The 24,863-nt window shown below is 36.5% G+C and overlaps 1 protein-coding gene across 1 annotated transcript in view; it reads left to right on the forward strand.

Annotated features, from left to right (window-relative positions):
* Pappa2 (pappalysin 2) overlaps positions 1 to 24,863 on the forward strand; it is a 340,416-nt gene that overhangs the window by 27,035 nt on the left and 288,518 nt on the right. The window contains exon 3 of the mRNA XM_010630208.2: positions 20,520 to 20,610. The gene's annotated coding sequence lies outside the window, so the exon portion shown is untranslated. The remainder of the gene's footprint in view (positions 1 to 20,519; positions 20,611 to 24,863) is intronic.

Raw genomic sequence — 24,863 nt, forward strand, 5'->3', positions numbered from 1 at the left:
TATTTTGTTTCTTTTTCCTAGCCCTGAAATTGGAATATTTTTCCTATATGTTTCTATTCTAGGTATTTATAATTCAAAAATAAAAAAACAGTAATTTTAAGGACAATATAATTATAGTAATTATTCCTCTGTAAAAAAAAAAATGACTTTGGATCACCAAAAAGTTTCAATTACCTGACAGATTTTATGCCAAAAAAAGTTTTTTATAACAGATTTCTAAGAAAATGTAAATTTCCAAATTTATGTACATATAGCCAATTAACTTAGTGCACATATGATTTATAAGTTTCTTACTGTTTTACAATAGCAATTGCAATTATGCCTCTATAACAAATCTCTTGTGACGAACAACATGAATTTAGAAAATTTCTGGCTGTGATTAGTGATATATTCTGTAGCCTTGCAATAAATCAAATATAATCAGGTCTCACTGGAATTAACCTTTGTTAGTGACTCACTTCCAATTTCTCCTAACCTATGTATGTGATAATATAAATCTAAACCATGGTTACTCTTGACGTCAGTTGTATTAATTGGCTAATGCCTAATATGTCCTTGAGAAGCATCCTGAGGCAGCTCATGTAAAATATTGACTAGTATGAGCTTTACTTTGCTAATAATAGTCTGAACAAATTGGTTTTCCTTTATAATATATCAGTACCCAGAACATTGACAGCAGACTAGCAATAACTATCTTTTGTCAGCCTTTCTCATTTCCAAATATTAACCATAAAAATGTATGAGAGAAGTAGAAACCAACTTGTAAGACTAAATCAACACATTAAATGCACAGAAGTAATAGGAGCAAGGCAAATTCCAGAATTTTATTATCTCTTAAAAGTTAGTGGTTTCTAATAAGTACCTTTCTATTTTTTAGTTATCTCCTTAATTATCTTCATTTTATGATTTTGAATGGTAATTACAAACAAAGAATGACAGGTCTTTGTAAGAAAATCTAGTAGAGTTGCAAAATTCTTCTAGGTGCAACCACTCTGTTCTGCTTCATCTCCATTTCCATCCCTTAAGACACTTTTCTCCAAACCCAAATTCACACTCTTGTCTCTGTCCTGAGGAAACAAACAAACAAAAAAACCAATGAAAACAGACTCACAAAAAACCTACAGGGATTAAGAGAGTAAACAAACTAACAATTAACTGCTATATCCGCTGGTGTTTATAAGACCCTTTTCTCTCTTGCTAATGTAATTTTCCAGTCAGAAATGGGGAAGCCTTTCTGAGGTTATGTCAGTACAAATGGTTGTAGAGGAGCTCAGAGACTCCATTTCACTCTTGGCCATAGCCAGTGAAGAGTGATTGCTTCCTTGACTTTGTGGTCCTGATCATTCCTTAAGTGGCTGAGTAAAAACAACATGTCTCCAGAGGAGAGCTTTCTAATGGGTTTCCTGTGGTCCATTGCCCCTGGTGCTTCCATCCCAGCAGGTTGCCATGGTGATGCCACAATCTCCAGCCTCCCTCTGAACCTTTTGTGATACTGACGCCAACATCTCATTTATGAAATTAACGCACTGTGGTTCAGCTTCACTGTTGCTAATGAAAGCCAATCTCTTGTTGATTATACTAGTGAAAAAGTGAGGAACCTAGACTAGTATAAAAAAATTCTGGGGTAAGTCCTCTGTTAAATTTTGTTATAGCTTTCTTAGAAAATAAGCAGGAATGATGATTATTGTTGAAGGTAGGGATGACTATTAAGCAATGAAAACCCTTGCAAGTTTTATTTTTTAATATTTCCGTAACTCCTGAATTAAGATATGTATACTGTCTGTGCCATCCTTTCAGAAGTCAAACAATTAATTTAAAACCATTGGAACAAACTGGAGAAGACCCAGACATGGCTCTTGCCTATATATCCTTAAATTTAACTGGTATTAGTGGAATTTGTGTCTAGTAGTCAGTGTGGCACAAATAATACACAGTTATGAGGATAGGAGTGGAATTATTTGTGTTCTCAGCCATTCTGTTGTATGTTCTCTCTTTCCCTTAAATAATTAATAAATCAACATGATCAATTATTGATTAGTTTTTCTTGAGAAAAGATTGACTTGGGTTTGGGGAAATAAATTTGTGTAACCATATCTTTACATCTGCTCTGGTTATCTATAAATATTATAGATACTACATCTATTTCAAGTAGAAAACAAGCCACACATATTTTAGGTGGTGTGGGTAGATACCAAAATAACTGTGATCTTTCCAAGTAAAAGGTGAATAAGTGCCTAGGGCTTGTGCATGGCATGACTAAGGTATTTTTTGTTCAAACAACTTACTTTACATCCAACTGAAACATGACCTATTTTTAGACCTTCTGAATTTAATCTTACGGCTTGATTACTGAGAAGACTTCCAACATTTAACTGCTTTAAGGAAAGTGGTGCAACGTGACAGGTACCTATAGGGTCAGTGTCTCAGGGTTTTTTTCCAGCCTAGTTAACAAAAATGCTTTATGTCTTGCATAAGAGACTCCAGTGTTCTATGTTCTTATGTCTTGGAACACTGGAGAACAAGCATTTTGTATTACATTTCTATTGTTGAAACAAACTGCACAAGTTCAGTGGCTTAAAAGAACATAAACTTATTATCTTACAATTCTATAGGTCAGAAAGCTAACAAAGGTCTCATTGAGTTTCTCTGGGCCTAGACAACAGGAGGGGGAAGAAGCTTCTTTGTGTATACCAGCTTCTAGCCCATTCCTTGGCCGGTGGGCTCTGTCTCTCTTCAAAGCCAGCAGTGGCTAGCCAAATCATTCTCATATTCCATCACTCTGACAGGGACTGCTCTTCTAACTCCTGTTTCCACTTTAAGACCACTTTGATTACCCTCGTCCCACAAGAATAATCCAGGATAAATTCTATTTTGAGGTCAGCTGATTAGTAGTGTTAATTCTATTTGCAATCTTAATTCCCATACAATACATTTATTTTTTGGTAATTTGCCATATAATATAACATATTGGCAGATTCTAGGAATTAACATCTTTGAATAGCTCCTCTTCTCTCCCACAAGAGCAGAAGAATTTCAAGAGATAATTAATCATCATTATAAAATTTCTAAAACATAGCCATGCATGTAACTATGAAACTTCCTGATTCTCACAATAAAATAAGAACTTTTTAGTCCATATGCTCATTATTCCAAAGTGGAATTGGCTTTATTCTTTAGTAAAAGTGCATGACTCCAGTACCATGAAATAAGAATTCTAGGCAAAATAATATATATTCATTGTATAATTTAGGTATGGGATTGACTCTTGGCATTCCGGAAATTTTCTGTTTCTGTGTTAAAGAGACAAACACTGTGGAATGCCTTTCCAGATTAGGAGAGGGACTAGTTCTCTATTGCATTTTTTGTGGGAGGAAAATGAGGCAGGGAACAGATAACACAAATTAGCATTAAGCTCTGCTTGATGTCTGGAATCAGTGCATTACCAATTAACTATATCTATCTGTGTGGGATGAAAAATACAGCATCAGTTTTAGCCACCTAAGGAAGCCACACGACAATTTAATTTTATTTGATATAACTTTTTTCATTGGATCGATCTCTGGAAGCTGTGAAGGACTTTCTGAAGTGATGATGAGAGGCTGTTATCACTTAAATCTCTTATCTCTGCTTAGGTCATTCTGCAGTATGGTATTATATTGTCTCTAGAATGTACTGGAATATTGTTGGGGAAATTGGTTGGCCAATTTCAAACTCTTTAGTGTATGTATACCAAGAAGGTAACTTTTAATATTCATCAAGAAAGTAATGAACACCCTTTAAAAAATTAAGTAATACAAAAGAGTGTCTCTCAGTTTAAATCCCTATATTCTTTTCCAGAGAAATAATTTTATGAATATCATTTTAGAAGCATCAATTTCTTGTGTGTTCTTTTTAGAATAGTGGCATGTGTACACCATGCAGATATACATATATATTTTTTTAACATAAATGAAAATATAGCACTTGTATGTACTTGGCTGTTGTTCATGTCATGTATTTGTAAGTCTCTGTGTCAGCAGATATAGCTCTCCTTTATCTTTGATAATGGCTGTTCTAGTCATTTAAGCATGGACTGTGTACAGTTTGGGAACAGAAACCACATTCAAGTGCTTAGTTGCCTCCCCTAGTTCTGCCTAACTTTAGTAAGAACTAATCCAAGACAGAAGATAAGATGTTGTACATAAGAAAGTTCAATTAGTTGTATTAATATTTATGAAGTATCTTTTTTTCTTGTAGTTCACCTTCCTATGGAAGTGTTTTATATCTTTGGCTTGTTAAAACATTACGTGGCCACCTGGCTTGTCTTGGCCAATGCGGTGTAGGAAATGTGAAATATTAAAGCAGAAGTTGCCAGGGTGATTTCATGGTTTGCCCCTTTCCTCTGCCATTAACTAGTTATATCCTAGATGGACACTACTTCAAGTGAGTAGTAATGGCATAAAGATGATGTGAGTCAGACCTGGTAATAAAGGGGTAGCACGAGTAACAATAGAACTTTGTTATCTTAAGTAACTGCTATTAGGAGGCTGCTTATAACCTCAGACTGACTCAGTCTATCCTGAAAATATAAGAAGAAACCTATGGAACTGTCAAAGAATGTGAAAATATTTAACAAAATAGTCCTTCCTGTTGTGAAATGGCTTTCCAGTGACCTATCTTTCCTAATGCCTTCCTCCCAAATTCATTTAATTAAATGATCACAGAAATCCACTAAATACAACACAATAACCTTTTTCATATCAGTCTCTTTAATCAATTTTTTCAAACTTCCTCAGGAAAATTTATCTCCAAAGTAATCATTATGTTTGTGTTTTTAAAACAACCCAAAACATATTGGGGCAAATGGACTGCTGCTGACTATGGTAGAATAAATGGGTCCAGATTTCCCCTTTCATGATAAACAACTAAAAAAACTGGTTAAAGTACACGAGGCAACAATTTTGGATGTTAGAAAACAGGCAGCCTATAGCTGTGAGTCGTGAACTTAGAGAAATAAATAATATGGGCCTATGATTGCCCAACTGTATGGTTGGAGGCACTTTTCACTTCTACTTCAAAGAAGATCCCAAAAGCAGCACCACAGAGTTGCTGAATCACAGAACTAGAGACTGCAGGAAAGCTTAGAAATTGGACTTGTTGGGGCACAATATTAGGGAAGAGTCAGTTACAGAAAAAAAAATTTCAAATATTTCATAGGGGTTTCCTTGAGTCTGCTGTGTATTATACTTCTGTGCATGGTGAGGGAGAAACTACACAAGACTAAAGAATGGCAAAAAAGCTGTAAGCTAAAGGTTCCCAGCACACACAGGGCTGAAAGATATTAAGGTTGGAGAGATCAGAATGGAGAGTCCGTGTTGAAAATGTGGGACTTTTTTTTTTTTTTTTGCAAACCTCAGAGGGTCATGCCTTAAATAGTGGTACTAAACTGCTTTTAGAGTAAAATCTACTCAAAACCTACTTTACATTTTCCTTCCTTCCTTCTCCTCCTCCCCCCACCTCTTTCTTTCTTGTACCAGGGATTGAACTAAGGACCTTGTGCTTGCCAGGTAGGCTAAATCCCCAGACCAAGACATATTTTATAAACCTTAAATAAAATCTTCAAAAAGATCAGGTTGATTTCAAGTAATGTGACTTTAATGAAGACAAAGTGCAAGGTTCTTTACAGAAAACCACAAAATCCAGGATTCAATATCATAAAATTAATAAAGCTCAGTATTAAGTTACAAATCACTAATCATGTGTGATATGGATTCTGATTAGATGTTCCCGTGAAGGCTCATGTGGTCATACATGGGGCTTTTGCAGAGGTGGATCAACCTACAGTGTGTGATGCTGGATTTGATTCATGGTGCAATGTTACGCTCAAGGGCATTAGGATTAAGGGTGTGAGTGCTACCTTCCCTGAGTAGACTAGATAAGAGAAAAGGGGAAGAAAGACTCTGTTAAATCCTTCACAGCTTTTGCTGTCTTCTTTGTGCAGTGAAGTGTGCTCCTCTGTGATGCCCCTCTGCCTTGCACCACTCTGCCTTGGAGCCAGCCAGTTATGGACTGAAATATCTATGAACTGTAAGCCAAATGAACCTTTGGTCCCTTAACTTGTGGGTATCGAGTATTTTGTCTCAGCAATGAGAAAAATAATTAAGACAATGTGAAAACAGAAAAGTATGATCCAAATCCAGTAGAAAAATTTATCCATATAAACAAACCAGAATGCCAGAAATGAGGAAATCGGCAAACAAGAATTTTAACACAGATGTTATAAATATGCATAATTACTAGAGGAAAATATGAGCACAATAAGGATAAAAATGGAAGATAAAGAAGAAAAAGAAACTTTAGCTTTGAAAAATAAAATATCTGAAAAGAAAGGCACTGTGTCAAATTTGTAGCAGATTAGAATACACAGAAGAAAAAAATAAATGAACTTGAAAATATAACAATGAAAACTATACCCAAAAATAAAATATATAAAGAAAAAACTTAAAAAATAATGAATATGACCTAAAGAACATTTCCAGCTGCCCTATTTAACTTTCTATCTATCATCATCATATCTATCTATCGATCTATGTATCTATCCATCCATCCATCTATTCAGGAAGAATAGTGTCTGGTCCCTTTCTTCATTGCTGGGACAAAATACCAGACATGCACAGCTTGAAGGAAGGGCTTATTTTGGCACACATTCCAGTTAGTAGTTGGGTGGCTCTGAGGCATAGTGGAAGGATTTGGTGAGGGAAAGCTGCTTAGCTCCAAGCACCTGGGATGCTGAAAGTACAGGGAGGAACAGGAAGGGTGATAACTTCTTCCAGGTTACATTCCCAGTTACCTGCCCCTTCTGAACAAAGAAAGGGAAAAACATGTTATGGACCAAGGAACAAGGACAAGAATTATCAATTTTCTACTTTGAAATTATAAAGCCCGAAGATAATGGAACACTACCTTTAAAGTTCTACAAAACAATAATAGCAACAACAAGAAGAAACAAACAAATAAAAAAGAAAGAAAAATTTCTGAGACAAATGAAATTACCCTGACAAGACAGAATTCTATGTAAAATGGAAATTAAATGATGACTTTTTAGACAAACAAAAGCTGAAAAAAATTGTATACAAAAGATTTGAACTTTAATAAACTTTAATAAATGACCTTTAATGAATGTTAAAAGATCTTCTTAAGGGAGAAATTTAGAACCCTACAAATTGTAACTATATAGGTAAATTAAAACTTTTTTCATTTTAAAATAAATTCAAAATATAATTTCTTGAAATAAAACTAGTGTTATATTTTATAGTTTATAACATATGTATATGTAAGTTATGTAATATCACAAAAATGGGAAGAAGGGAATGGAAGAATATTGTTGTAAGTAGTATAATAGCTTATGAATACAAACTGTGACAAGCAACTACACACACACACTACAAAAATTAAATAACAGGTAGAGCTAATAAGCTAATAGCAGAGATGAAACCCAACCATCAAAGATGTAGTATTTAATTCAAAAGAAGGTAAGAAAAGAGGAACAACAACAACAAAAAATCAGAGGGACAAACACAAACAACTATCAAGATAGTCAATTTGCACTTGTCTATCAATAGTCATATTACATGTAAATGGTTTAAACATTTCAATTAAAAGGATAAGATTTTCAGAGTGAATAAAAATTAAGAACCCATTTCTTTTTTTTTTTTTGAGTCAGGGTCTTGCTATGTAGTTGAGACTGACCTGGAACTCATTATTAGGCTGGTCTTTAACTCACAGCAATCCTCCTGCCTCAGCCTCCTGAGTGCTAGGATTACAGGTGTGTATGACCACATCTGGCTGGAACCCATTGTTTTTGTTATACCATACTTATAAAAAGCATACATTTAATATAAAGTCAAAAATACATTTAAAATTAGACTAGAAAACTATATACTAGAAAAACAATTAAATGAAAAATGCAGTTACCTTAATATCAGAAAAAGGTAGAATTAAAATATTACTAGGAATTATGTCATCAAAATGCTTTTGAAAAAATGCAATCTCTGTTCATGATCAAAATGGCCAACAAACTAGAATATTACCTTTTACTTCTGACTTTCAGGACATCTACAAAAACCACAGTGAACTTCATACTTGTTGGGAAATAACTGCATATTTTTCACTTAAGACTATGAACAAATCAAGAATGTTTGTTTTCAAAACTTCTATTCAACATTTTACTGGTTTTCCTAGCTAGTTGTGATGGTTAATTTTGTGTGTCAAGTTGCCTGGGCTGAAGGGCATCCAGATAAGTGGTAATATAATTTTAGGTGGCCTGTCAGGGTGCTTCTGGGGAAGATAAACAATATGTAGGCTGAGTAAAGAAGAGGACCCTCACTGATGTGAGTGGACATCATGAATTTGTTGAGAGCTTGAAGAGAACAAAAAAGCAGTAGGAGTGGATTTTCTCTCTTGGCTTGAGCCTGGAACAAGTTTCTCTTGCCCTCTGATATTGATACTAATTTGCCTCTGACCTTTGAACTTACCCCGAGTCTTACACCATTGATTCCACTGGGACTCAGGCCTTCAGGATTGGATTAGAACTACACCACCAACATTTCTTTGTTAACAATAGGCTATGGGGTGTCTTATCTTCCATAAGCATATGAGTGAATCCCTTATAATAAGTCTCTTTCCATACATCTATATATCTTTATAGGCCCTCTTGGTTCTGTTTCTCTGGAGAACACAAAAGCACATATATTTTATTTTTAATTTGCAGTCAACTGAATGATTGTTATGGGTTGAATTATGCTTCCCCCAAATTTTTATATGTTGAAGCCCTATCAGGAACTCATAATGTCACTACATTTGGAGATAGACAATAAAAGAATAATCAACTTAAAATGAGGCTGTTAGGGCAGACTTTCCTCTACTCTGACTGGTGTTCTTGTAAGAAGAGAAAATTTGGATGCAGAGTGACACCAGGACACACAAGTGAAGACATAGAAGGTGGAAATCTGCCAGCCAAGGAGAGAGGTCTCTGGAGAAATCAACCATGCTGACATTTTGATCTTGGACTTTTAGCCTTCAGAACTGTGAGACAATAAATTTCTGTTGTTTAAGCTATCTAGTCTGTAGCATTTTGATATGGTGGCCATAGAACTAACACAATGGTATAATGGAAGTCCCCAAATAACCTTTCTTTTAAAAAAATGATACCAGAAGCAATAAATATAATAAGAAAATAGTTTGAAGATCATTGTAAAACAATTGTGCATCTGTATACCACCTATAAACAATTGGAAAAATTCTTTCAGGGCTTGAAATACTTCACTCCAGGTTCTCCTTGACTTGAGGGTTTATGCTGAAAAGTCTGCTGTGATTCTGACGGTATTTCCTTTGTATTTGATTTGTTTCTTTTCTCTAACTGCTTATAGTATTGTTCTTCTGTTGAGTTTCTGGGATCTTGACTATATTATATGTCTAGGGGTAGATTTACTTTGATCATAACTAATTGGAGTCCTATATTCCTCACTTATCTTTATGTCAAATTCTTTTCCTCTGCTTGGGAAGTTTTCTGCTATTATTTCCATGAACATGTTTTTTTTTTTCTGTCATTTGTATTTTATCCTGTTTTTTTTGCATGGACTCCCATAAGTCTTATGTTATTCTTTGCATCATTTAGCAGCTGCTGGATCAATTTCTCATGGTCCCTTATTATCTTCAAGATATCACTTTTTTTTGGTGGTCCCTGGCCACAATCCTGTCTTCTGTGTCTTATATTCCATCTTTACATTGGCTCATTCTGCTGTTAATGCTTTCAGTAGAGTTTTTAATCTCTTAGATATTTGTTTGACAATTTCATGGATTCCATTTCTTTCCTGTGTTGGGCGTTCATTGTTTCCATCATGGTCCTGAACTCATCTATATTTTTATCTGTTTCTGTTCTAGAGTCTCTAATCATTTCTTTCATTCTGCTCACCATCTCTGTTGTTATCTGGGACATTATAAATGTAACACATCACAACAGAAAACATTAAATCACAAATACATAACAAAGTACTGGATGAGAAAAATTAAAGACTATTTCAATACATGAAATGGTTTACCATGCTGATGGGTCAAAAGACTCAGATTTTAGTTTTCCCCTTAGGAACCTACAGATTCAATACTCTCCCAATTATAATTCCGGAAGGTACTGTGTTTAAACTGAAATACAAGTTATAGAATTTATATGCAAATTTAAAAGGCTGTTAATAACTAAAACAATTTAAAAAATTAAAACAAAATAAAAAGACTTACCTTACCAAATTTCAAGCATTGCTACAGAACTGCAGCATTTACAACAGCATAGTATTCAAGTAAAAATGGTTTTTGGAGTCTGGATGAGGACTGCCATGTACATAGTTGACAAAGGAGCCCAGGAAATTCAATAGGAGAAAGAAGAGTTCTTTAAACAAATGATGCAAAAAAAATGTTGAACATACAGAAAAAAGTCATCATTGACCCAACTTTTTACCCTAAATATCAATTTACATAAGTGGATCATATTTCTTTTTTTCCATTAAGTTTATCAGTACCTTTTAGATATACAATATGATGACATTTATCATTGGAAACTTGTACCTTTACATGATATATTTTGGTTCTTATTTTTTTCCCTATTCCCCTGCCCTCCCTTAAACCCCTCTATCCCTCCCAATTTATAAAGACTGTTTCTGTTTTTTTCTTATCTCATTTATTTCTTTCCCTTCTTTCCTTTCCCCTACCCCTCTCACTTTGCCTTCCCCTTTGTACCTTTTCTTCCTATTTCACATTGTCTATTATACATTTTGAGCCTTATTTACACTTTCTTGTCACACCAGAGAAATCATTCAGTATTTACACATGGGCATCCTATTTATTTCATTTAAGAGTGTGGCTTCAACGTGCATCCATTTAGCTATAAATGTCTATAGTTTCTCATTCTTTATGGCTGTATAGTACTCCATTTTATAAAAATCCCACATCTTTATTCAGTCTCCAGTTGATGGGAAATTGAGCTGTTTCTAAGCTTTAGCTATTACAAGCTATGCTGCTATAAACATGGGCACACATATATCCTTGCAATGATTCTTTTAATTCTTTTGGGAAGATACCCAGTAGAAGAATAGCTGGGTCAAATAGAACCTCTAATTCTAGTTTTTTGAGGCATCATCATACTGATTTCCACAGTAGTTGCCCAGTCTATTCTCCCACTAACAATGGAGAAGTGTTCCTTTTTGCCCACAACCTCACCAGCATTAGTGATTGGTTGATTTCTTGATAGCGGCCATTCTTTCTGTAGTGAGGTGGAATCTCAGCATTGTTTTCATTTGCATCTCTCAAATGACCAGTGATGAACATTTTTTTCATGTTTATTTGCTGTTTCTACTTTTGTCTGAGGAAAACAAAAGAGAAATCTCTGTAGCATTGAGATATTAAACAAATTTCCGACATAAAACATAAAAGAAAATGATGTGGTAGACTTCCTTTATCAAATGAAAATGTTCCTTTAAAAGGCACTACTTAATAAATAAAATTTAAACCAGATAATGGAAGAGAATATTGCAATACTCTTTCAGACAGACATATTTAAATATATAAAGAACCTTGCTCCAATAAAATTCAGCAAAATATTTATACCACTTCACAGAAGAAGACGTATAAGTGACAAAAACATGAAAATATACTTAATAGCATGTCTTATCAGGTGAAATAATTAAAACCACAATGACATTCCACTACATTTCCACCAGGACTAAACTTAAAAAAAAAGAACTGGCCATATGAAATTTTGGCAAGAATGTGGACAAACTGAAACTCTCATACATTGTTAGTGGGAACATAAAATGGTAAAACCAATTTGGAAAACAGCTTGGCAGTTTAGTATAAAGTGACACATACACTTAAGTGACTCAATTTCATTTCAAAAGAATTGAAAACGTACAATATATTGTACAAGAAAGCTCATAGCAACTTAATTCATAATAGCCTCAAACTCAGAATAACCCAAATATTTGTCATTGGGTAGCAAAATTGTGAGATGGCTATATAATGGAACTTTTTTTGAAATTAAAAAGAATGAACTACTACCAATATATGCAAACAACATGGAGATATCTCAAAAGTATTATGCCAAGGGTAAGAAATTATTCACAAGAGTGTATACTCTGTCATTTCATTTATCAGAAGTTCAAGAATAGATAAAACTATAACAATAGAAAGCTGATTGCTGGCTACCTGAAATGAGGGAAGGAAAAACTGATGCAAATGAGCATGAAGGAGCTTTGTAGGGTGATGGAAATAGTATATAATTTCATAGTTTTGAATATATATGTATATATATATTCCATATACATACATATATATATATATATATTATACACACAGAAGTATTTCTGAATTCATATTTAACATTTTGTAATGTCTGTATATGTGCAGTGAAATATCTTGGAATGTGATCCACACAGAAACATGTAATTTCAAGATGAATGTGGTGGTGCACACCTGTAATTGCAGCACTCAGGAGGATGAGGCAGGAGGACTGCTGAAAGTCTTAGGCTACACAGTGAACTCAAGACCATCCTAAGCTACATAATGAGACCCTGTCTCAAAAAACATAAAAACAAAACAAAGCAAAACAAAAAACCAGGTAATTTCTTTGTTTTTCACACGGAGCTTACCTTATGCACATAGCCTGAAGGTGATTTTATAGAATGCTTTTAGAGCACTTGAGTAATACCTGAGATCCATCATATGAAATCAAGTGCGGGGTTTTTCACTAGAGGCATCATGTAGGTACTCAAAAATTTCAGATTTTGCAGCATTGTGGATTTTGGATTTTTGAATCAGAAATGCTCTCTACATATGTCAAAACTGATCGAATTGTATATTTAAGGCAGACATTTTATTTTATGGAAATCATTGTTCAATAAAATTGATTAAAATAATGTCTATCTTTTGGTATTGGGAATTAAAACTAGGGTCTCAAAAAGCTTTGCATGTGCTCTACCATTGAACCACATTTCCATCTGATTAAAACAATTAAAAACTGGTTGGACCCTCTACATTCTAATCTCTGTTCATATTACCAAGCAATGTAAGGGGTACAATACTAGAACATGTTTCTGAGTATCAGATTTGAACACAGATCTCAGCAGATACTTTCCAGGGAGGCCATTGAATTTTTGATGACAATTTCAAAATTTAAGGAAGACTTGATCCTTCTCCAAAATGTGAAGGATAGAAACTTACATCATTGGCTTTCTTGCTTCTCAGGCCTTCAAAGATTCAACTGGAATTACACAGCTGGTTTTTCTGGGCCTAGATTTGCTTCCATAATTGTGTGAGCCAAGTCCTTTCAATAAATCTTTCTCCTCTCCTCTCCTCTCCTCTCCTCTCCTCTCCTCTCCTCAACTCTCATCTCTCCTCTCCTCTCTCTTCTCCTCTCTTCTCCTCTTCTCTCTCCTGTTCCCTCCCTGCATCTTCTCATTGCTATCTTTTTTTTGGTACCAGGGATCGAACTCAGGACCTTGCACTTGCAAGGCAGGTGAAAAAAACACTGAGCTACAACCTTGGCCCATCATTGTTATCTTTTATGATTCTGATTCTGTACAGAACCTAGAGAATACAAATTTCCTCCGTTTGTTCTTTATATTTAGAGCCTATAGTTATCTGGAGAAACTTTTGTCATTTGTTTATATTTTTCTGATTTTTTGAATGAACTTTTCCATTTTTTCATTTTTCTTTCTTTGCCACTGTCAACAAAGCTTTCTAGCTTGTCCTTGTTTCTAAGAGTAGCTTTTCTTCTCTCCTCCAGACTCTGTTTTTATCTCCCTAGTTCTCATCTGTTGAGACATTTATCAAGATGGAAAATATATCTGTGTGTGGTGGCATATGCCTCTAATCCCACCATTTTGGGAGATTAAGTCAGGAGTCATAAATTTGAGCCCAGCTTGTGCAATTTAGTGACTGAGCTTGACCTTGTCTCACAAATAAAAATTTAAAATATGGGCTAGGTATGTAGCTCAGTGTGAAAACCCTGGGTACAATCCCTAGTACAAGTAACAAAACCAACTAATAACCATAGATTTCCATTTCTAAGAAGGGAAGTACAGTATATATGTGAGAAACACTCTGAGGATCTGTATTACCATCCTAGTTCTGTGGATCTTCAATACCATCTTGGTCCAAAAGCCAACCCTTTCTTCTACAAACTTTCTGATGCTGGCCTAGATTTCTTCACTTGTAAAATAAGGGAGTTTAAATGTCATGATCTCTTCCACCACTTCAATACCCTTGGTCCAAAAGCCAACACTTTCTTCTACAAACTTTCTGATGCTGGCCTAGATTTCTTCACTTGTAAAATAAGGGAGTTTAAATGTCATGATCTCTTCCACCTTTTAGAATTCCTCCCTGAAAGATTTATAGATGCTTCACAATTATTCCATTCTCAGTCATATACTGTATCCCTGCTAGATAGCAGTTCACATCCTTTGGAAGAGGTCTTTCAGGCATCTTTTTAGGGCTTGATTTAAAGGAGGCAACTTCAGGGGGCAGGCTGTGGGGATGGGGCTCACATAGTAACCACTTTCTTCAGAGAACATCACACATTCACACACAGGCACCCAAAATGGTCATGCATATGATCTCAATATGAGTAAGTGGAGGAGGTTTATGACCACAGTTTTATGATTCACTGTCTTAGAGAGACTACGAGACACTGTTTGATCCCCGATCTCAATCTACATCAGCCTCTAGATTCTTTCGTCTTACCAAATGGATTTTGATTAACAAGTAAGTCAAACCTCAGGAGAGAATTCCCCTCTGACTTTCAATCATTTTGTCTAATCTTCAATTTTACTGCATTTAGATTTTCCCACAATAATAACAAGTTTACAAAACACAAGAGTTAACAAAAGAAGTGTGAACTTATTCCTCCATAGTCTTTTACATGGAATGAATCTGTTTAAAGGAAATTTTGACTTTTAATTTAATTTTGAGCATTTCTAAGATTAAAAGGAAGGCTCAATAAAATCACAGTGACAGAGATTATAGGCCACAGACAACTTCTTCATCCTCTGTGCACCTTAAGTAGAGTTTGGCCATTCTGATAGGGGCCCCAGTGGCCACACATCCTCCTCTATCCCTTTAAGGTGATTCTCCCTTTGTGAAAATTTTTACTGAGCTACTAATCCATACTGAGCTTTGTGGAAAAAACAAGAAGACAGCAATGAGTGAGAATGATATGGGCTGCTTTGGTTCTAATCCTGTTTTGCAAGTTGTATGATCGTGAGCAAAATGTCCCAATACTATCATCTTGGTTTAACAGAGGTACTGCCCATAAGATACTGAGCACAGTATCTGGTCTTGAGTGTCTTTAGTGATGGTTAGAGAATACCATCATCATCACAGGAGGGGAATGTATTAATGTTAGCAGAGCAAAAGCCAACATAAGGAGTCTTTATTTTTGACTAGGGTGTTGAGAATGGCTTCCCAGAGGAAGGATCAATTGAACTGGTCGGAAGGATGAGTGGGAGTTTGATAGCCAGAAAAAGGCGAAAAGACATTCTGGTTGGGTAGGTCAGCAATACAGTCCCTACATGATCTCATCCAGGAAGACTGTGATCACCCAGACTCTTTAGAATTAAAGAGCCCCGAGCTTACAATGAGAGCAACCACAGTGGAAGAACAATTAAGCTGCAGTCTGTTCATGGACTTCCTGCTAGACCTAAACAGATCCTCAGACCAGTGACTCATCAATAGGACAAAGGATGCGTACCTGTTGCAGAAATCTAGTGTTTCTGGTTTATTTTGATTTTGCTTCTGTAACCCCTCTTTGTTCCATTGTTAATACCCAGTGCACTGGGCAAGATAGCTTTAGAAATGTAATGAAATACATTTGGGTCTTTTTCGCTTGTTATGTGTTACAAGTCCAAGAAAATGAGTTCTTCATCACTCCTTCTTCCTTTCTTCTTTTTAGAAAAATGTTCTTCACTATAACATGGAGTAGCTGTTACTTCTGCCCTTTGTTCCACTGGGGACATTTGAGAGCAATTAATATTTATGGAGTCTTGCACTAGGCACTTAAAAGCTTTTTCTTCTTTAGTCTTCACAGCAATCTTCTAAAGGAGGTATTGTTATCACCTTTTGTGGATAAGACTCACATTGGTGACATAACCTGGACAAAGGAGCCTAAATATGAGGTGCTCCTTTTCATGACTTTCTCAAAGTAGCTCCTTCTGTCCACATGGAACATGTTCTGAAGACGAGAGCAACTTATGCAGGAAGGTAGAGCCCCAAAGACATTTCTTATTCCTCTCAACTTAGATTTCCTGCAAGCTGAGATCTATGGCTGTCTAGTGTCTTATCATGAACACTGCCACAATTCCCATTTTGATTCCTGCTAATCAGATAAAGCACATATCTTTCCTTGGTGACAGATTGATTATAAATATCTTCATTGCTTACCTCCGCTCTGCCTCCCCTTTTAATGTTTTCCTCCTAAGGCAAAACAGTTTCCATTTAGAAGTAACAAAAGCAACTGGTATAGTTTGAATGCTATGTTCCTCAAAAATTTGTATTGAAATCTCACCCCCAATGCCAGAATGTTAAGAGGCAGAACCTTTAGGTCATGATTAGACAAGGAGGACTCTGGTCTCATGAATGAATTTAGAGCATTTATGCACAGGCGTGGGGGAACAAACTCGGCTTTTCCTTCCATTCTGCCATTTGAATACATAGAGTTTGTCCTCCTCAGGGGAATGCAATATCAGGGCACCATCTTGGAAGTACAGAGAAAGCTCTTACCAGAAACTAAATCTGCTGGAGCTTTGTTCTTGAACTTTTTTTGCTTGTAGAACCATGAGGAATAGATTTTCTGATGTTTACATGACCCCCAGTCTTGGTATTTTGTTATAGAGTAATGATGTAAGATGGTGACCAGGTGACTTTTCCTCAGAATTTGATTGACTCTCAAATGTCCCATGGAGAAGAATCACATTCATTTGTGTGAATGGCTTTTCTAAGGTACTGAATAGTGATAACTGTCACTGCCACTTTCAGCTTTACTTCTTTTTAAAATCTATTACTTGCATTTTCAAGTTACTGTGATTTTGGCACAAATAAATTTTTTGAAAATTCTTAAAGATTTCCAGTGTGAGTGACTTAACCTACACTCCCTGTTCAATTGTCCTATCTCAACCGAATCCTGATATTTATAGGGGATTTTCCTGTACTTTCTTCATAAACCAGGGCAAATCTGCTGTTTTTAAAATGCTGTTTTTTCACAGAAAAGCCAAGGCCACAGTGGCATTCCTCCTTCCTTTTTCTGCCTGCCTTGCTTTGACTAGTGGTGGCATTTATTGGGCCATGATCAATCTGCTAAAAGACAGCAAATCAGAAATGGCAGGTGGAAGGAGAACAGCATGAATATTAATTAGCTAAGATTCCAAACAGAAGCCTTTTAATTATATTAAAATGTGCAGGCCTGCAGGCAGTGAGATAGCTCCTGTTACAAATCTGTCGACAGGCCATTACCTCAGCAACGTCAATGTGTTTTAATGAACGAATATATACATTTCAAGAGGAGGGGGAGAAAGAAATACTTTTGTGTTTATAAATATTAAAAAGAAAACTATCACTGTGAGGAGATAGCTGTGACATCTCTTCTCAAGCTGGAGATATTTGGGGAAGTCTGCACCAGCTCATCCAAGGCTGTGAAACTAAAGCCTGTGGCGAATGCAAGGACTGATTCAATTACAAACAGATGACGGAGCCAGGGTGAGCCAGAGGCTCCCCTCCTCTGCAGGTCAGGGAGTGAGGCATTTAAGGAAGTTGCATTGACTTTTCAGGTCACTTCATAGTCATTCACCACAGGAAACAAGGAAATCAGGTGCCTTTCTCGGGTACTTGCTAACATGAAGAAAACATTTAAAGGTTGAAGGGTGACCAGCCACCATCATGGAAGGAGCCATAAACTGAGAAGAGATTAAAATTCCAAGGCAATAAAGAACTGAAATTTAAAAAAGCAGGCCTCAGTAGGTCTAGAGTCACCTTGAAAAGATCTGCTGGAAAGGATATTGGGGAGAACAGGAAAGTGCAGGATAAGGAAGCTGGTCATGAGTTACAAGACCTAAAAAGCAAGATAGAACATGGTGATCAGTTAGGCTAACCCCTCTCATTTTAGAGGGCAAAACTGAGGCCTGGTTGGGAGGTTTAACAGGGAAATCCCATTTTTCTCCTTTTCTACCTACTTATCTACATATCTACTTACCTGTTTGCCTATTCATGTAGAACTTCTTTTTATAGAGTGTTTGAGACTTTCACAGATCTTCAGACTCCCAACCTAGAGTATTTTCCAAGACCTTCTGCTACATTTATAACTTTAAATGAGGATGCATTTGAGGAATTTAAGAGTATCACATTCTATGTACTTCTTACATAATTATGAAAATATCTATGTATTAGGCCCAAATAGTTTAATACAAATGCAGAGAATCAATAAGATCCATCCAAATCAACTGGAATGTTGAAAGCAAGATCTTTGTGTGATTCCTTTGCTCTTGGAAAGCCTGGAAAGTTTGAAAGAAAGAAATAAAGAAAGAAAGAGAAAGGAAGAAAGGAAGAAAGAAAGAAAGAAAATGAAAGAAAGAAAGGCTCATTAAAAGATACCAGAACACACTGTCTTTGTTGTTGGAAACTTTGAAAGGATGATAAGCAGAAAATAATCCTTTTAAATGCATGTGATGGTTAATTTGGATTTTCATCTTGATTGGGAAGCACCTAGGAAGTTAGTAAAACACTCTTCAGGATGTGTCTGTGAGGCTGTTTCCAGAGACAATTGATGTGCAGCGCAGTGAACTGATGGGGAAGATTCACCCTTAATGTGGGCAGAACCATCCTCTAAGGTGGGGGCCCAAATAGAACAAAGACAGAAGGGGGAAGAAGCCCACTACCACAGGGTCTCTTTCCCTCTCTTCCTGCTTCCTGCCTGCCATGGGCTGAGCAGCTTTCCTCTGTCTCATCCTTCTACCATGATTTTTCTGCTTTACCACAAGGCTAAAGGCAAGGGAGCCAGTTGACCATAGACTGAAACCTTTGAAACTGTGAGTAAAGATAAACATTTCCTCCTTTCAGTTATTCATTTTAGTTATTTTATCACAGCAATGTAAAGCAGACTGAGACTGTAAAATCTAAAAAAAAATCTGCATTTGAAATTCATCGAGGGTCCTTGTGCTTTTGAAAGCTTTATGTAGATTTTTTAAAACTAATATGAGCAACTATCTGCAGCTGGGCACACTCCTATATGCAGACCTACTTGTGTGTGGAAGTGTGTATGTAAGGGGTGGTGAGGGCAAGGTACACATTGGCCCCATCAACCAGTGAGACCACATTCCTAGATGGGCATGGATGCTACAAACATCCGCTTTTGGCTTAGCAGAATTCAGTAGATGATGCCATGATTTAGCAAAGAATATTTGTTATTGAAAAACTATAATTGTACATAAATCCTAATGGTATAATCGACAATGTGAAATAGGAAGAAAAGGGCTAAAAATGTAGGGGAAGTGGGGAGGGTAGGGGAAAGGAAATAAGGGAAAAGAAAAAAATACAAGAAAATGAAAAAATGGAAATAAAGTGTTTGTAGATAGGGAAGGGAGGAGGGGGTGAAGGGAGGGCAGGGGCAAGGGGAAAAAGTGAGAACCAAGACCTGTCATGTAAAGGTACAAGATCCCAATGATGAATGTAACTGTATTGTATGCCTAGATTGTACCAATAAACTCAATGAGAAAAAAAAAAAAAGCAAAAAGTTACTCAAAGTGTACCTCAAAAAAAGCAGGAAGGCACTGCTGTTATGTCACAATGCTACAAATTCACACGTTTGTATAAGAGAGCAGAGACCAGTCAGACTGTAAACAATTTTGAGATGCACTTAACTTAGCATCATGACCATGAGATAGATAAACATAAAGCATTTGGTAACAAAAAAGGAGAATAAAGGAGATGCTAAAAGTCACACAGCAGATGTTAAATATTCACTCAATTCGATTCAATGTAGACTCAACACTTTCTATGTGACAGACATGGTTTTAAAATCTAATGATGCAAAGCAGCACAAGGCATAATCCTATGCTTTTTCAGCTTTTTCTTCTTGAGAGATACATGCACAGGTAATCAGGTAACTTCAGCATCTTAGAAGAGCATGGAAGAGCATAGTAAACATAGAAGAGCTCACCTGTGGTGTTGGGAGACCCCAGGAGAAGACAAAGTCTGAGCATGTATTCTATAGGCAGAGATGAGGACAGGGAGAGGGAGGAGTCAGGGAGGGGACAGAACATGATCTTGCTGTACACCATTTTTCTTCTTAGAAGAAAACTTATTTTACTTTCTTGCCTCCAGTTGAAGGCCCAGAGTAATTTGAATTATAAATTTGCTTCTCTATGAGATGATGATACGAAAAAGCAATAAAACAGATCATGTGTCAACCTATCAACACTCTCCTAAGTTGCTCCGGTTTTCCTACCTAGGTGTTTGGAAGATGGCTGCTGCTGATCCCAGGAAGTGGAAATGACATGAATGACCATCAACTGTCTGGATAATGAATTGCAGTTAATCAATGTAAGCCCAGCTATGGTGATTTATCACAAATGACACTTGCTGATGATATCTTTTACTTTTTAATATTCATAATCCAGCAGCTAAGCTGACAGTCAGTAGTTAGCTGGAAGCTACAATAAGAGGAAACTCTTTCACTGTCCCTTCAGCTCTTCTTGACTGCATTTCTTCTGTAAGGTAATAAAGGAGAAGCAAGGCTGGGGTGGCTACACCTTATCTCTGGTTCAACTTGCAGAATCAGTGACTATCCTTGGAAAAAGTCTGAGCAATTGACCAAAGTCAGGATCTTGCTTGCCTCAAGGGAGCTTTACCAACTCTTGGCTGACCAGAGTCTAGAGACAAGGTGGGAATTACAGATGGATTAGAAATGCTGCATTTCTCTTCTTTCTAATCCTTCAGTGTAGTCTCCGATCCTCTGCACTCCCAGGCCTCTTGCTACCTTGGATATACACAGGGCTTGCCCAGGTCTGTACCATGCTGGAGATTTGTTTTAGGGAGAAATTTTCACCTTCTTACTGTTTCAAAACTGTTAGAATGTTCCAGAGTTTTCTGAATTTAGATGAGTTTGAAAAGCTGACTTACTGAAGTCTTTGTAGAGTAGTTTACATTTAGACAGTAAACTATACTTTTACAGAGCAGCAATATTGAGCTAGAGCTAGATTTGGGGAACTTTCAGAGACATGTGACCGTCATGGACACTTTGAAGATATTATCATCTCTATGCCAGTGTTGAATAAGTACTAGATATATATTTCATAACCTGTTAGCAAAGATGGCACTTACATATCTTTCTGATTAAGATTAACTTATGCTATTTTGGGTAAGCCAACAAAATTGGAGCTTCAAACAGACACACAAACCCTGTGATAAGTATGTTGGTGAAAAAGGAAGTGTGGGTGATTGAAAAATGAGGAATTTGGGAAGGAGATAGGTTGGAAGTAGAAAATAATTCAGTGGCTGGGTCCCACAACCAGATTTTTCTGCACTTGTTTCTAAGATTCAAGTGGTTTTGTTAAGACTTAAGTGGTTCTGAGGGGTGTGTGTGTGTGTGTGTGTGTGTGTGTGTGTGTGTGTAACAGAGAGAGAGAAAGAGAGAGAGAGAGAGAGAATAAATGATGTTATGGTAAATTAAAATAACAACTTCTCTTTTTCTTTCTTTCTTCTTTCCTTTTTTTTTTTTTTTTTTTTTACTGTTATTTCCAACAGAAGTAGAATTTACTTCCTTTTGGATTTCACCAATAGAATATGGCAGAGATATTGCTATGTATAATTTGAGGCCAGGAATTGAAAGATCCAGGTGTTGGTCAGCTTTCCATACTGTGACTAAATGCCAGAAAAATCAACTTAGAGAAAGAAAGGTTTATTTTGTTTCATAGTTTCAAAGGATTCAGTCCATGATCATTTGGTTCCATTGCTAGAGGCCTATGGTGAGTTAGAAACATCATGGCAGATAGGTATGGTGGAGGAAGTCTGCTCACCTCATAGCAGCCAGAAAGTAGAGAGAGAAATGAAGAGGCTAGAGATCAGATATATAGTCCCCAAGGTTATGTCCATAACACCTGCTTCCTTCCTCTAGGGTGTGCCTCCTATAATCCATTTGGCTATGAACTTATCAAAGCATTAATCCATTTATATTAGTGTCCTTATGAGCTGATCATTTCTCAATAATCCTTCCACTGGGCTTTTTGAAACATTTAAATCCAAAGTATAACAATCTATATTTCCTTCTTTCATCTTTTTGGAATGCTCCTTGGAACTCAGCCACTATGGTATGAGGAAGACCAAAAAACCACATGGTAAGACCTAGTGAAGTAAACCAAACCTTAGGTCAGCAGCCCAACCTGCACTCCCAGCCAGAAGCCAGTAGTACCTACCATCTATTTTGAAAAAGGTCATGTTTGATTTTCCAGTCAGTCATTCTTGCTCCCCACTTGATACCAATGAAATAAAAGAAAAGCTCAGTCAATCCATTGGGTAATGAAGAATAAGTTGTGGGTTTAAACCACTAAATTTTGAAATGGTTTGCCATGTAATAGATCTGGCAACATCTATATCTGAAATCCTCTGTACTTGGAAAGAATAATTAAACTAGAATACAGCTGTGGTCGAGGGAGACGAGGACAGAACCAGAAGGCACACCTGAGATAAGCAGAAATCTAAATCATAGTCCCTAAATCATAGTGCAAGTTGGTGTAAATCATAGTGCAAGCTGGAGAGCAAGAAAAGTAATATTGGACACCTTATTCTGGAATACCTAGGAATTACCATGGAGGAACTTCAGGAGAGATTTATGGGGATTTTGATGGAAGTGATGGTAAGATCTTGAGATTTCATAATAATGATCCAGGCAGCCTGCGCAAGGTTATTGTTTTCAATATTGTAACACTGATATTAGCTAGGTCTTCATTTATTAAGATCCAAATAAGCTTGGTTTAAACCTCCATTTTCACATCCTGTAAAAGAATCCTCTGGATTACTCTGAATTTTTAGGGGAATTATGATCTCTTCCTTAGCTCTGGATTGAAATTCTTGCTTCTTCTCAATTTATGGTTGGTCTCACTGTCCCTTGTATGTTATCTTTTGATTAACAAAATAACAACCTAAACATTAAACATGTCTTCCTTTAACTCCTTCAACATTTTTTAATTTTTTTTTATTTTTAAATTAATTTTATTGGTGTATTTAAGGCATACAACATAATGACATTCGTTGTTGGAAATTTGCACCTTTATATAATCAATCTTGGTTCTTAGTTTTAATTCTCTCAAATTCTAGTCATGAAAGTGATATTTGTGATCAGTAGACTTTAGTAAGGGATTCTGGAGTATATAAAGAGGATTTAGAATTACAGCAAAAAAGAGCTTTAAATTGAAACTGAGACTATCATAATTTAAAAAATGTCTTTGTTTGCTGTGGCCCTGAGGAAATTTTGTATGCAATAACCCTCCAACTACTCACTGAGCCTCATTCTGTCACGGTTTCTCTAGCTTTCAGCAATCAACCAATAAGTAAATATTGGTAGAATCTCATTCTCTCCAAGGAACAGCTATCTATTTATTATACACACTGTCTTACATTCTGTCTTAAGCAGATTATTGGAGTTTATTTTATGCAACAAAGTATGTTGTCCTCCAAGGAGGGCTTATACTTCTCTGTGTTATGATAGTAATATATCAGCATCCTTTCTATCCTACTCAAAGCACTATGGTTTCATGTGAAGGTGTGTAGAGTCTCTCTCAGCACTGATGAGAAGAAAGTAAAGTACAACACAGCCGGGATGACCTGCTCATTACATGTCTGTTCTTCGTTTCTCTTAGAGTGCAGACAGCGCTCCAATATACACTCCTTGCCTAGGTGAGACAAGAAGAGTTTCTGAAACTCCCAACACAAGGGCACCTCCACCGCACATCAGTTTGCTCCCCTAGACCTGGCTACAGTAAAGCTAGAGCATCCTTGAGAGTTTTGGCAAACTTGGGATGTGGATGGTCAGGCTCTTAGGGTCAAACATAGCAACTTCCTGGCTTGACATGAAGTGACCTTTTTCACTGTACCAAACCCATCACTCAACACTTCCATCGATATGGAAATGTATGACTTCTTGTTCCTCTTATGTGCCTGTGTATACCAGCTTCCCTGTGGGTACAGTGGGTAGAATCTCTAGCCTGGTTTTCCAGAACATCTTATCTGAACCTCAAAAAATAATTTTCTTATTGGGGAGCTACTGAGGAGTCTGATGCTGCCTAGAATTTTTTGAAGTCAGGAATAATTGCTGCCAGTCTTAATTGGTGGCAGCCTCTTCTCACTACCCTGATCCCCACTCCCTCTTCTGAACCCATGGAAGTCTGTTCTCTAGTGTGGTTAGGAAGAGTCCCTTGAATGGGGGAGAGCTACATTTCCACTAATTCTTCTTTGTCATACTGAAAATGGGGTCCGCGTGGGATCCCAGAGATAACTGTATTACATCCCATCACTGAAACTAAAACTGTAACAAGCTTGATCCTGTCTCCCCAGCTCAAGCATAATTCATCACCAGTTCAACTATACTTGTCCTGACACTCAGAAAATTTCTGACAGAAACGGTCCTGTGCTCATAACTTCCGAGATTTTTCATTTCTCTTACAGGTGAGAGATGTTGAGTGGTTCTGTTTCATTTAGAAATTCATTCATCCATTTCATGGTATAATTATGTAGGAAAACCCAAGAAAATTAAATATGTATGAGATGGAATCTCTTGTTAAAAGAGCTTACAACTCAGT

Source organism: Fukomys damarensis, unplaced genomic scaffold (assembly GCF_012274545.1).
Source record: "Fukomys damarensis isolate Sample0158 unplaced genomic scaffold, DMR_v1.0_HiC HiC_scaffold_11, whole genome shotgun sequence".
Taxonomy (NCBI): Eukaryota; Metazoa; Chordata; class Mammalia; order Rodentia; family Bathyergidae; genus Fukomys; species Fukomys damarensis.